The sequence below is a fragment of the Macrobrachium rosenbergii genome, chromosome 31 (genome assembly GCF_040412425.1).
Source record: "Macrobrachium rosenbergii isolate ZJJX-2024 chromosome 31, ASM4041242v1, whole genome shotgun sequence".
Classification (NCBI taxonomy): domain Eukaryota; kingdom Metazoa; phylum Arthropoda; class Malacostraca; order Decapoda; family Palaemonidae; genus Macrobrachium; species Macrobrachium rosenbergii.
This window is the reverse complement of record NC_089771.1, coordinates 17,964,457-17,978,749: the sequence shown is the minus strand read 5'-3', so window position 1 is coordinate 17,978,749 and position 14,293 is coordinate 17,964,457. Positions and strand designations below refer to the sequence as shown.

Genomic DNA, 14,293 nt, shown 5'->3' with positions numbered 1-14,293 from the left:
CCTCAGCCTCAATCGGGACATGGACCAAATCAGGGAATGGTGTAATCGGTGGGGTATGAGGCTGAACTCCAGTAAAATGAAAACACTATGGATTAGCAGATCTCGTACAGATTTCCAAACCCATCCTCTCCTCCCCTTCAGGTGGATGGAACTTTACTGATCAAGTCTGAAGCTTTCACTATTCTAGGTGTAACTTTTTACTCAACACTAACTTTTGAGAAACATCCAATGAAAGTTTCCACAAATGCTGCACGAAAGTTAGCTATTGTTTGTAAGGCCTCATGTATTTATGTGATAAAATCAAAGCAACCTGTTTTAGGTCATTTGTGCTTCCTTTACTAGAGCTAGAATATTGTTTTCTGGTGTGGATGTCTGCTTCTGCCAAAGATTTATCTCTTTTACATAGAACGATATGTTTCTGTTTCCTAACAGTAGCAGTTATGATTTGGACCACTGGCGGATGGTCTCTTGTTTGTCACCTTTCCATATACTGTATTTCAACAGATATCTTTCACATTCACAATTGACCCCTGATCTCCTTTATTTGCCATGCATTATCTATACTTTGCATATAACTTCATATTCAGGCCTTTTTATGGTAAGTATACCTATAATAAAAAAAAACTCCACAATACCATATCATCTTTTTTCTTTAAATTAATAACTTTTATCTCTTCCTACAGGTGTTCAACTTCTTCAGCCTAACCTTACTCCAATTTACACCATTCATGGGAAATCGGTCCCTATACGAAAACCTTACAAGGAAAGATATCTTATTTAATAATAGCATCTAATTACATGGCTACTATCCTAACTATTAACAGGGCTGGTTTTAAGCCTATTTGACCAATTTGATTAAATTGGGCACTGCGCTTTAAGGAGACCCCATGGCAGAGTTACCGTTTGAAGCATTTTCTGTATTCTAAGAGGAATAAACCGCTCCTGAAAACATGACAAGAAGAATGAGGAAGTATCATTCCTCACAATATTATGCATCTTATATTCTCCCTTTGAAAATCATTTTTATATTAGACAAAAATATCATCTTAATTTCTATAATATTAATAATATATACTGTAACAATAATAACAGTGAATATACCATAGCAGCCTATCTCTGAGTGCAAGATGTTGCCATCTCAGGTTAAAGAAAACAAAGTTTTGAGAGAGAGAGAGAGAGAGAGAGAGAGAGAGAGAGAGAGAGAGAGAGAGAGAGAGAGAGAGAGAGAGAGAGAGCGAGAGAGCTTGAATGTCATTGAGTTTGAATCTCAGTGTAGGGGAGGGAGAAGAGGTGGTGTCTGAAGACTAAGCGCCTGTACCCTAGCCCTGGGCACGTCTGTCATGTTTGTGCATGGGCTTTGAGCACAGAACACTGTGCGGACTTTGTTTATACTTCAGTCATGCAAGCACATACTTATTATTTTTCAGTGCCAGGGACTTTTTATTGTTCCTACCTTCTTTCTTCCTTCCTTTTCTTTCCTTCGTTATTTCTTCCTTCTTTCCTCTTCTTCCTTCCTTCTTGTTAATTTACAGTTTTTTTTATATCAGATTATTGTTGCTGTTTGTCTTTTCTAAAAAGATGATATAAAAAGCCTTTACATCATGACAAGCACAAGCAGAGATCAAGACAAAGGGCACAAATATTTAAGTGGCAGCCAGAAATGAGCACTGACCAAGGCTAAGGTAGCCGAAAATGAAAAGCATAGAGGTGCTATAAAAAATTCCTTGTCACTCCATCTTTGAGGCGGCCATGTTTTGAGGATGAAGAAAACAAAAACTATAAAGAAAATGACAAAGCTGCGTTTAGTCTTATTACAGCTCATAAATACAACGATGAAATTAATAACAAATTAGAAAAGGATGACGCAGCCATGAATCAAACTGAAGACGACCTCAATACACCAGAAGACAGTGCCAAAGCAGAAAGCTTACTTATAGCCAGAAAAAACAGGCCTAAACATCATGCAGTGATAGGTCATCCACGAGTACAGTTGTAATTAGCATTTTTGATGACCCAACCAGTTGGCCAGCAGATATAAATCAAAATGTAAGAGATTATTTAACAATGAAAGGTCCTCATAGTTCCCGTGAACAACTTTCCAAGAAGTGAAAAGGGATTGTTTTTCAGTTTCACTGAAAGAAGAGACTTCCAAATGTGAAGGGTGTTGAAAGACCTTGGATTATATACTCTCAGTTTGCTGATAGAATTTATTGCTTTTATTGCAAACTTTTTAGTAAAAACACAGCCAGTACATTATCAACAAATGGATTCAACAACTGGTCTAATCTTCAAACAAGGTTATGTGAACATGAAAATTCAAAGAACCATTGGGAAGCCACATGGAGTTTCTAGGAGTTACACCAAAGGCTTTGTAGTGGACAGACAACTGACAAAAAACTTGAAATAATTGTCAATGAACATGCAAAGCACTGGCAGCAAGTATTCAAAAGGCTAGTAGCAATAGAGCAGTTTCCTGCTGAGAGAAATTTAGCATTTAGAGGAACAGATGAAAAAGTTGGTAATGAGAGTGTGCACAATGGAAACTTTTCATGTCTTGTTGGGCTGTTTGGAAAGACTGACCCTGTTCCTGAAACACATTTGCGAAAAGTTTTGCGACCGCATGCCCTTGCTGTCATCGACCACAGTTATTGGCTGTGGGCCTCGCCTTTGACTAAAAAGTCCACCTGCGAGGCAGCAACTTCCTCAGTTATTGGCAGTGGGCCTAGCCTTTTACTAAAAAGTAAGACTGCAAATCAGCAGCTGTCCTTTTAGTTGCCTTTTATGACATGCAGGACCTACAGTGGTAGTATTCTTACACCCCTACCACAAGGCAGTTAGGGAAACAGAAAACTTTGAAGTTAGTATTGGATTACACCAGGGGTCAGCATTAAGCCCATTTTTGTTTGTGCTGGTCATAGATGTGTTGAGTGAAAAGATCAGGAATGAAGTGTTGTGGGGGTTGTTGTACGCTGATGATCTGGTGATTACTGCTGAAGATGACGAGGACTTACAGAGAAGGGTTGGAGAGTGGCAGGAGTCTTTAGAGAGGGGTGGCTTAAGGGTGAATGTGAATAAAACAAGAGCTTTTAGTGAGCAGTAGTGAAGATAGAGACAGAAAAATAATACAAGAAAGAAGAGGCTCGATTATAAAACAGGTGGAAAAGTTTAAATACTTAGGATCTACTTTAAGCCAAGAGGGAGGATGTGACGCTGAAGTGGACAGTAGGATAAAAATGGTGTGGGGGAAGGAGAGAGGTGTAGCTGGAGTTGTATGTGATAGGAAAATGCCAATTAAGCTAAAAGTCAAGATCTATAGCACAGTGATAAGACCAGTGTTAATGTATGGACCAGAAAACATGGCTCTAAGAAGAAAAGAGAATAAAGTTGGAGAGAACAGAGATGAGAATGCTGGGGTGGATTATGGGAATATCGTTGCTTGAGAGATTGGAAAATGATGAAATAAGAAGATGAGTAGGCTTAGTAAGGATAACAGTGGTGATAAGAGAGTCACGATTGAGATGGTATAGGCATGTGTTAAGGATGGATGATGAGGAGGGAGTGAAGAGGACTTAGGAAGAATCTGTTAGAGAGGAAGAAGATCGAGAGGAGACAGAGGAATTAGATGGCGAGATAAGGCAGAAGGAAGATATGGAGAGAAGAGGTTTGGTGGAGGATGATGTTTTGATAGAAGGCAGTGGAGAAGGCGCATCAGGCAACCGACCCCTTAACGTAGGGATAACGGTGGGAAAGAAAAGAAGAAGAAGAAGACGACTCAGAATTAACTACTACACATTATGGCTGCAGCTGTTTTGAATGAGATACTTGAACATATAAAAGCAGCTAAGTACTACGCCATTATTTTAGACTGCACACCTGATATGAGTCACCAAGAGCAAATGTCTCTAATGATCAGGTATGTGTCTGATGGAACCTTGGCTCTTTCAGGTGTTTATGAACATTTCATAAAGTTTATGCAAGTTGAAAGTAGCACAGGAGATTGAAATAAAACATTATTAAACATATTGAAAGAATTAAATTTAGAGGTGAAAGACATTCGAGGCCAAGGCTACAACATGAAAGGTCAGACATCTGGAGTACAAGCACGACTGTTGAATGGTAATTCAAGAGCTTTTTGATAGCATAGTCGCTGTTTCGTCCTCAAGGAGTTACCTTCCGTGGTCTACCAGAGCTCCATGGTGCTCTGGTAGACCTTGGAAGGTAACTCATTGAGGACTCAACAGCGACTACCAAAAATAGGTTTTTCCTAAGTCAAAACCTGTTTTTTTTTGTGCCCTGTGCATGTCATAATTATAACCTTTTACTGGGAGATGTGGCCAAGTGTTGTCTAGATGCTATAAAATTTTTTGGGATCTTTCAGGGAATCTACTGTACATATTGTTCTCAGCACCAACTAGGAGGTGGGCAGTTTTTAAAAAACAAGTACAAGGGTTATCAGAGAAACTCTTGAGCAACACAAGGTGGGAGTGTTGGATTGATAGTATTAAAGCTATTCGTTATCGATAGGGCCAAGGTAAAAGCAGAAGCTGAATCTTTAGCAAACCAGCTAAAAGACTACAAATCTATGGTTTCTTTGATATTTTGGTATGAAGTAGGTACTTTATAAAGTTAAATATGTAAGCAAGGAACTACAAGGTGAAACAAAGGACATTGAAGAAGGCATGGAGTCATTTGAAAAACTATGATCATGGCTAAGAATTTATGGGGAGGGGGGTTTAACGATGTTCTAGTAGGTGCAAATGAATTGGCCGAAGCTTTTAAATTACCATTGGAGTTTAGACTCACTAAAAACTAAGTAGAAGGAAGAGAATATTTTCATATGAGGCAAAAGATCAACTTTTAAATGATCCAAAAGAAACATACAGGAATGTACTTCAGCTTAGTGTTAGACCAAGCTATTCAATCTATGGAGTCTAGACTTAAACTTAAAAGCCATATAAAATTATTTGGATTTCTAAATAACTTTTAAAGTTTACAAAAAGCAGAAATAAAGAAATGCATAGCAGACCTTGAAGCAGCTTCAAGTGACACTACAATAAAACAGAGCACTGATGGAGAGGTAGTTACTGAAACAACTACAAACTACAAAGAACTTGAAGCTAGGAAAACTTTCTTCCCTCCAGTGTCATTAAGCCTCAAGCTGTTTGAATACCTGGCAATAAACAATCAATTTACAGTATTTCCCTTTTGCTTTTATTGCTTTGAGGATTTACATAACAATGCCTGTAACAGTCACATAGGGTGAAAGAAGGTTTTCAAAACTAAAACTAATTAAAACATACTAACGGTCAACAATTTCACAAGGGAGACTAAACAATTTGACTATATTATCCATAGGAAATGACATTGGTAAAACTAATGACCGAAAATTATTTTGAAAGATTTTGCAAATAAAAAAGCCAGAAAAGTTGTTCTAAAAGACCTGTGTATAAACAGTATGCTTGTAATTGCCTTACCTTGTATTAAAATATTAAAAATTTCATATTGTCTTTTAATATTTAGTATATATCAAGCATTTAATGTTTTTTTGGTTAAGTATATTACATGAAATATAACATATATTTATAATTTTCTAATTGGGCCCTGCAATTCCTAGCACTGGCCCTGACTGCTAAATAGTCCACTTAAAAATGAATTTCCCATTTACCTGCTTATAATGAAAGTCTGGAAAATATTCAGTCCTCTAGAAAAAAAACAAACAAAAAAACTGACCATTTTCAAGGCAATTTGCATCCTTCTAGAAAGTCAATGTGGCATTAAGATGAAGAAACCCTTCTCATAACCGAGTTCTTTTATTCCTTCATATACCAAAAATATCCATGAGTTATTTATTTGCAGACCTATGACACCTACTTCATTTAGAGAAATACCCAGTTTACTTGTTGATTCATCTACCTAAAATATAGTTTTCAGTAAAACCAAAATATCCTCAAAATAATGCATTTGAGTAATAACAAATTCATAAGGTAAAATACCATGGTCAGTAGTACCAAAATTACCTGTGAGTAATTCTTTGAATTTGATTTTAGTAATTAAGTTACTACTGTATAAAGAACTACTATTAATGTAACTTTCAATTTGGAACTTTCCTATGCTAAGTGTCTTGAAACATATGCAGATGCCATGGTAATGATGCTCTTGATAAGGTACTAAGCAGCACTTAGCATATTAACTTTTATGATAAACAGTAAGCAAGATGCATTATTTTCATGGCAAGCTTTGTACAAAGATACTGACGTCAAATCACTTGACAGTTATGGTAAGTTCTCCTTTTGTTAATAAAACTGAAATATGAATTAACTAAATTCAGAAATATCTAGTAGCCTGGAGCGTAAACAAGTACATACTTCAGGAATAGATGTCCCTCGTGTCAAACACAACCTGTATATAACCTAAGTCCTCCGGTATAAATACTAACACTTATGTAATATTACAATGATTTATGACCTAAAGGCTATCAAGAATTCAAACCTCAATTAAGTGATATAATTCAGTAACTGAAACACACTATGGATTAACACTACAAGGAGTATATGAGAAGCTTATCTCCAAGTCCCTACTATGATGGAGGCTATTTATATATCTATAAGACTTGCTAAGACAAACTATCAGAACTCATTTGTATTTTAGCTGAAAATAATATAAATTCTATGAAAACTAATACTGTACTTTCCACAAAACTGTTCCTAGCTCTATTGAAATCCAGTTTCTCATTGGACAGGTTGGTATTATTCCTGGCTAGCACTCTGCTGGGCCCGTGTTTGATTCTCCGACCGGCCAATGAAGAATTAGAGGAATTGATTTCTGTTGATAGAAATTATTTTCGTTATAATGTGGTTCGGATTCACAATAAGTTGTAGGTCCCGTTGTTAGGTAACCATTGGTTTTAGCCATGAAATATAAATTCTATCCTTCGCACAGCTCCTAGGAGAGCTGTTAATCAGCTGACTGGTCTGGTTAAACTAAGGTATACCTAACTTTTTCTATTGACATCCACAAAGATATTCTAAAAATTCAATCAATCCTATTATCTCTAAATGAAATAGTGTATGCACTTCAGGCAAACAACTGAAAATAAAATAATACTAAAAATCTTGAAAGAACTTAGGTATATACAGGTAGTCCCTGGTTTACGAGGGTCTGCCATTTAATGCCCGAGTTTACGCCACATCTTTCAGATATATTCCTCAGAAATTATTTCCTTGGTTTACGACGCATGTTCCAGGGTATGATGTCACGCCGATCTGATGGAAGAAATATGGCCCAAAACTGCAGAATAATAAAATTTGAGTTTTATGAAAACCAATAAAAATGCAGTAGTTTACATTGTTTTCAATACACCCATAATAAAAGTAATGCTTTTCAGGATTTTTGACGATTTTTGTTTACGACGATTTTTCGGCAAGCCACTTATCGCCATGCAGAAGAATGAAACCCCATTGTAAACAGGGGACTGCCTGTGTATACTTTGTACCTAGACGAGTATGCACTGAACAATAACCTAGTGGACGTGACACAACTAAGAATTCTAAGTGAATACATATACTAAAAAAATTAATGAAAATCAGTTATCCTTAAACATATTACACTATTCAATATGACATAGCCAAAATGTAGCCATGACTACCAAATAGCTGATAATACAATGATTAAAAAATAATGTTTAGCATTCTGTAAACTGTAATACCTGAGAGCTGATATCTAAAATTCTAGTGGAAAACTATGCATCTTAAACCATAGTGAACTACTCGATTTTTTTATTACAATACACATGATACTTCAGAAGAAGTACATGTAATACATTACTTTTAAAAGAAATACATTTAAAGCTCTATCTTCTCAACCATACTCAGTTACCTGATAGCTGATATCAACCTGCTAGGAAATTCAATCTAAATTATTTACCAGCTGAAATCAAAATACCTGTATATGCACAAAGAAAAACTATGCATCCTGATACGGAGATTACACTTAAATGTTTAACCTAAACATTAAACTTAAATCTAAAACAAAGTATACTTCCTGAAGCATACCATGCTACTTGTAGCCAAACAATAAACTGATAATAAATTCAACTAAAAAGAGCAACGTACCTTGAAACAAACTGACCTACCTGATAGCTATCAAATTCAAGAATCTTATATAAAAAATGACAGTCTTGAAGTACAGTAAGCTACATTTTAGTATATATCGAGAGGAAAAATTTTCCTTCAAGATAAACAATGTATCCTGAAATATGTTGAACTAACTGCCAGCTTATGCTAAGCTGATATGAAATCTTAGTACTATAGGAAACTAAGTTCCTGAAACATACTGAACTATATGTCAGCTGGTACTAAACTTATAAGAACTCTCAGTAAATGCTTAATAGGTAATATTAAAGTGAAATGAGTTTTAAGTACATAGAAAAAGTGTGGATGAATAATACTGAGGTATGTTGGAGCCAATCATAAAACTTATAATAATTTTTAAGTTAAAACATCAATTTACAACTAACCATATGAGCTACCATATAGCTAATTATTAAATTAAGAATAAATTAGCTTAGAAATATATGCCAGGCGGTCCCCCGTTACGACGGGTTCCGCTTTGCGCCACGTCAGAATCTCGAAAATCGCGCTGGGGAAGTCGAACATCGCCGAAAATCGTAAAAATCATAAGAAAACCTTACTTTTAATGCTCTTGGCATTGAAATGATATAAACTGCATTATTATTGGAGTTTTACATCAAAAAAACCTTCAAATTATGGATTATTCTGCCATTTTGGGGCATATTTTTCCGGCGGATCGGGCATTTACGTGCTGGTCGCAACCGTGAACATATGCCAGGAAACAATTTCTGATGAATATATTTAAAGCACAACTCCTCGGAACGTCGTAGCCGGAACCGTCAGAAACCGGGACTGCTTGTATCCTTGAAATACTGGACCTGAAGCAGGTTAAGTAGTAAAAAAATAAACAGTTTCATGAATTTTCCTTAATGTGATGAAGACTATTACTGTCTATGAAATTACAGGAAGCAAAGATTAACTCTAATCAACTTGAAGTCAACAGGCACTGTTATGACCCTGATAAACCAGCAATTGTAAAATACTATAACCCTATCCTAGTTTTAAAAGTCAAAAGGGGATAAGATACCTTACAATGCCTAATTATAACTCTTTCCGATATTTATGATCAAGAGGTCATTTTTCTGCTTCAATTCTGTCATTAACAAGAACTACCATTTGTAAATGACCTCTACATTCTGGCCCTTCATGCAAATATGATCAATAAAAATCTAGTTGTCTCTGTAACACTCTTCTTTCATGGTAGAAAATCTTGGAAGTGGAAGTCCAAGTATGATATATTTGTCCAATCAACATGTTCCAATTATCCTTGTAAGTATAGACAATTCCCTGAAAAGACAAGGAACAAATTAATGAAGTCAAATGAGATTAGCTTGCAAGGTACAAATTAATGAAGTCAAATGAGATCCAGCTTGCAAGGTGCTAAGATACAAGATAATTAGTTATAACTGCCCACAAGCATCCTATATCTATGCCCCTTTTACTAAGAGGGACAGAGTTGGGACAGGGTTTTTATTATCAAGGACATCCTAATGAAATTTTATTCAGTCACAGTAAATAATAAAGTAATTATAGATTGGACTGCACTAAAACACAGAGACAGAGACTGCTTAGTTAAATTTCAAAAAGAAAATTACAAGAAATAGCTCATAAACTGAATTATTATTATTATTATTATTATTGCCGACGCCATAAGGCCCCGTTATAAAGTAAATGACTGTTTCTACCTTATGACTGAAGGGATTTGCTTTAAATTTTTACCACTTATTCTACAACTAATAATGAAAATTCCCTTGTGGGGGAATTTAGAAATTCAACCTCTAAGTTCATTTGTTTTGCAGTTGACAAAAATCATGAGCCCCTCAATCTGCCTCTGAGACATTTGAGGACACAGAATAAAGGTTCTTAAGGACTACAGGCCAACCCACACACATCTCAAAAGAGGTAGAAAATTGGCTATCCATCTCTCTGTTGGAAAACCCCCAACAAGAGACGGCTGATTTTCATTCTCAGATAAGTAACTGACTGGGTCAGAAAAGCATAGTTTAGTTTGCATATAGATCAGAGGTTCTCAACCTTATTGCTTAGGTGGCGCATTAATGATATATCAGGAATTTGACGCAGCACCAACTCTACAGTCAGTGTAATATAACTATTATTATATAAGCATGCTACATATTCAACTGACACAAAGGTACACACTATGTAGGGCTCACAATATTAATTCAAAATACAAAAATAATACGGCAATGGTTATGGATAATGAGCACCTAATGTAATAATAATAATAATTGTTACTACATATTAATAATAATCTTATTATTATTTTCTATTATTATATATGGATGACTTATCGAGCACATGGGAATGATGTACAAATATACATCCCAGTTGCAGATTAAACATGCCCGATCAATCGACACTTACGCCTGTCTGGCTTTTGCATATCCTTTTTCGATGTTAGAGGGACACAAGATAAGCACAACTATTTCCTCTTCAACACTCAGCACCCAGACTCTTCTTAGTTTTGATGTTTAGAGTGTTGAAAACCTAGTTCACACAGATATGAGGTCGAGAACTGCAGCAATATTTTCTGAGGCCATATAGGAGCATGTTTTCACACTTATCCACAAGCTTCCTAGCGATACATCCAAAGTACCCAGTTTTAGCGCAAGTCATTACGGATGTTACTCAGTTCCTCTTCTCGCGATTACTAAGTTGTGGCTTGCTTGAGGAATCATGGATGAAGTTGATTTTCACGCGAATCATACTGATCAGCAGATATATTAGAAATATTTTCAATGTTCCATTCAGAATTTCAAGGTGCCTTGACGCGTGGAATGATGTTGTGTATTTAGCTTCAGCAGTCTTTGAAACATATCGGCATTGCAATTACTCACCCTATCTTTCCAAAGCCTTTATTTTCCAGCAAGCCTCCTTTTTATTTTGTCAGATGATGTTAACATATTTTCTTTATTTTTTCCCTTGCATACAAGTTATTAACCTTTGTTTAGATGTTCAAATATATCCCCAGGTGCATAACTTTTGCGCCCAAATTTCATCAGCCAGAACTGCAAATCTGTGTTTTCCTGAAGAGTAAAGAAAACTATCATTTCTGTCTCAGTTCACAAGATCGACAACACTTTTTGTTCTGGATAGCCACCTGACCTCTGTATGGAGGAGAAGGTTTTCGTGGGCAGATCCCATTTCTTCACAGAGAATGAAAACAAGTCTTGTCTGCTTTTGGTCTGCCGTTTCTTCATTGACCATCTTACAACACTTTCACACAAGCTTTTAATTCCTGTCCAAGTAGTTCTTGTAAATAAGATTTTCAGACAAGAACAATGTGTTGTAATCAGGGTGTGGGTCTTCTGCGCTTTAATGACATTTAAACTTTTTACTGATCCCACCATAGATGAACAATCATCTGTGTAAATTCCTCACACATACTTCCACGTCAGTCTTTTCTTTTCAAATATTCTGCTACTGGGAGAATATTCCCTGTCCTGAAGCTTTTTGCACAAGTTCCTTTGCAGCACAAAACTGTTCAGTTATTTTATTATCACAATATATCTGACGAACACTAGTAATTGGGATTTACCTCCAATATGAAGTTGACCTCATCTGCTTGCAGGAGCATAGGCTGTTATTTTGTCTTTCATAAGCTCACTACAGTCTTTTCAATCGTCAGACGACGATTCCTGATTCGCCTACCAATACGCCGTCCGAGAGCTGGGTATTTTTTACTTTTTTCAGCCTCATCACCAAACAAAGTTTTCACTACAGAAAGCAAGTTGAAGAAAATATGGCCTCGCAACTGAATGAGGTTTCATGGTTTTGCTCTGCTCCGCCACAACAACTTGCTTCCTGGGTGCTTTTCTCCCACACCAACTTTTTTCTTAAACCTAAGCCTTTGTTGTTTGTTATCTTTCAAAAGTCTTTTAAAGTAATCCACAGGTTTCTGAGAGAGGTGCTTTGTGTTTTGTTGTTAAATGTCTTTTTCATTTTCATAGGAGTCATATCATATTTGTCGTTAACAATGCCACAAACAATGCAATTTGTCTTGGACAAAAACTCGTCATCACAGCAAGTAAACCCAAGTTCTAGATAACTCAAGAGTATAAGTTTAAATGATTTTACTGCTGATGTCCTTGCTGTTATGTGTAAGCCACACACACCTTGACCTGAAGGACTGGACAAGATTTCAGCTGTCACTTCACTTTCCAAGCTTGGACCTGCAACAAATAATCTCACTTCTTTAGCGCCACTTCACTTTCCACTACATCGGATATGAACAAGACGGCTATTTTCTCAGTAGTTAATCTTGCTTGAGATTTCCAGTGTCTTCGACACGCATATTTTATGAATCATTATCAACTTCCACCCATTCTGCTGCTGTCAGTGTCAACAAGATGCCGTTTGCTTATGATAAACTTTTTCCATGTTTTGTAAGGTTCAGACTTATTAGCCACAGTAATAACATGCACGACGGTCAAAGATGACTGTTATGGTACTACCTTCCTCCCACAGCCAGATGAACGCTGGGAGAGGGGAACGGAGGTAGCTACAAAACGTGTATAGTACTCGTGTTATTTGTAAAGGAATGTGTTCTTTCACACACACAGACACACACACACACACAATCATACATACATACATGCACACAGACACACACACACATATATATATATATATATATATATATATATATTATACACCTATCCATGAAATTTTCACATACTTTGGGGATAATCATGGTGTAGAGTGGGTACATGCAGACAGCTTGAGAATCACTGATATAGATCAAAACCCCTGAAGTAGACACAAAACAGTTCTTCACCTCAAGGTCATCATAAAAACTCCTTTGTGAGAACAAAACCAGTTGTCCAAACAAGAACTACTCTGATTCTGCAGATAACTCCATACTAAAACTTTGACTCCAGAGGGAATACTTTACTCACTAAGCTGTAATTGGGAAGTGCAGGCACGCGGTCCTACGCAGTTCTTTCTGAAAGACTGGGCCAGGAGCATACTGAAAGACTAATGAAAAGGAAGCATATGAATAAACTTGTTGAGGCATAAAATGCCCATGGCTTGGATGGTCCTCATTGTGTAATAACTGTCCACCTATCTTCCAAACTCTTAAACTTCTCAGGAAGGTGATAAGGGTAAAAGAAATAACAAAAGGTACAAAGTATCCTTCCCTGAGAGCCAACACTACCAAAGATTTGACTTGACACTTTGCCAGGCACTTATGAAAGTCTGCACATGGCCTACTGAGGACCCACACAGCCTAATTGAACTGGGAGTTCAAAAACATCATTTATGGTTACATGTAAATTTTCCCACCTAGCACGTGAGCCATAACACTACTGAAGCAGAATTTGAGAGCAGTTTGGGCAATTCTACAAGGAAAGGACATGCAAAAAAGGCTGTAGTGGCAAGTCATACAGGAAGACTTCAAAGGTAGTTCTAAGAATCTAATATCCTGATTCAAGGTATTTAGGTGATAGCCTTAAACACTCAGGGGTTAAGGAGACAATGATGAGCCACTCTCAAAAAACCGCTACTAATGGTTGAGCAAGGGTACTGAAATGAATGACGATAATAACTGTCTGCCACTACAAACTGAGCCGGGAGAAAAGGAAAAGTATCTTCTCCACAAGCCTGGAAGCAGGTCTATCAGGGAGAGGTTACAAGTCTGATGTGCATCATCAAGAAACACTACTTTCAGGACCAATATTTAACCGTTGGCTATCATTAACACTATGGCAGTAGTAATGTAGAAATTCTAATATCTGTTATAGATTGACATATCCACCCCACGCCTAAAGGTTGTCCACTAAGCCATTAGGCCAGTATTTATTCTAAAATATAGCTCAAACTATGGTATTTAGGCCCATGGTACCTTAGCCTAATGTACATGGTAAACATGGATAGCTTTAGCCATTGTATTGCAAGCTGATGTTGGGCTGTGACCTGTATACCTTATGCAAAAACATAGCCTACAAGATATGGGGAATGTAGATAGTAGACAAAGAAAGACACCACACACAATAACATACATCTACATATGAGTATACACACATACATAAGCCTATCTACATATGCATGCAAAAAAAAATTACTCATATATATGTGTGTGTGTATATATATATATATATATATATATATATATATATATATATAAATATATATATATATAT

General features: G+C 36.4%; 1 pseudogene; it reads left to right on the top strand.

The window, feature by feature from the left end:
• Positions 1–1,281: 1,281 nt before the first annotated feature.
• LOC136855296 (zinc finger MYM-type protein 5-like) lies at positions 1,282–2,352 on the top strand (annotated as a pseudogene).
• The last annotated feature ends 11,941 nt before the right edge of the window (positions 2,353–14,293 follow it).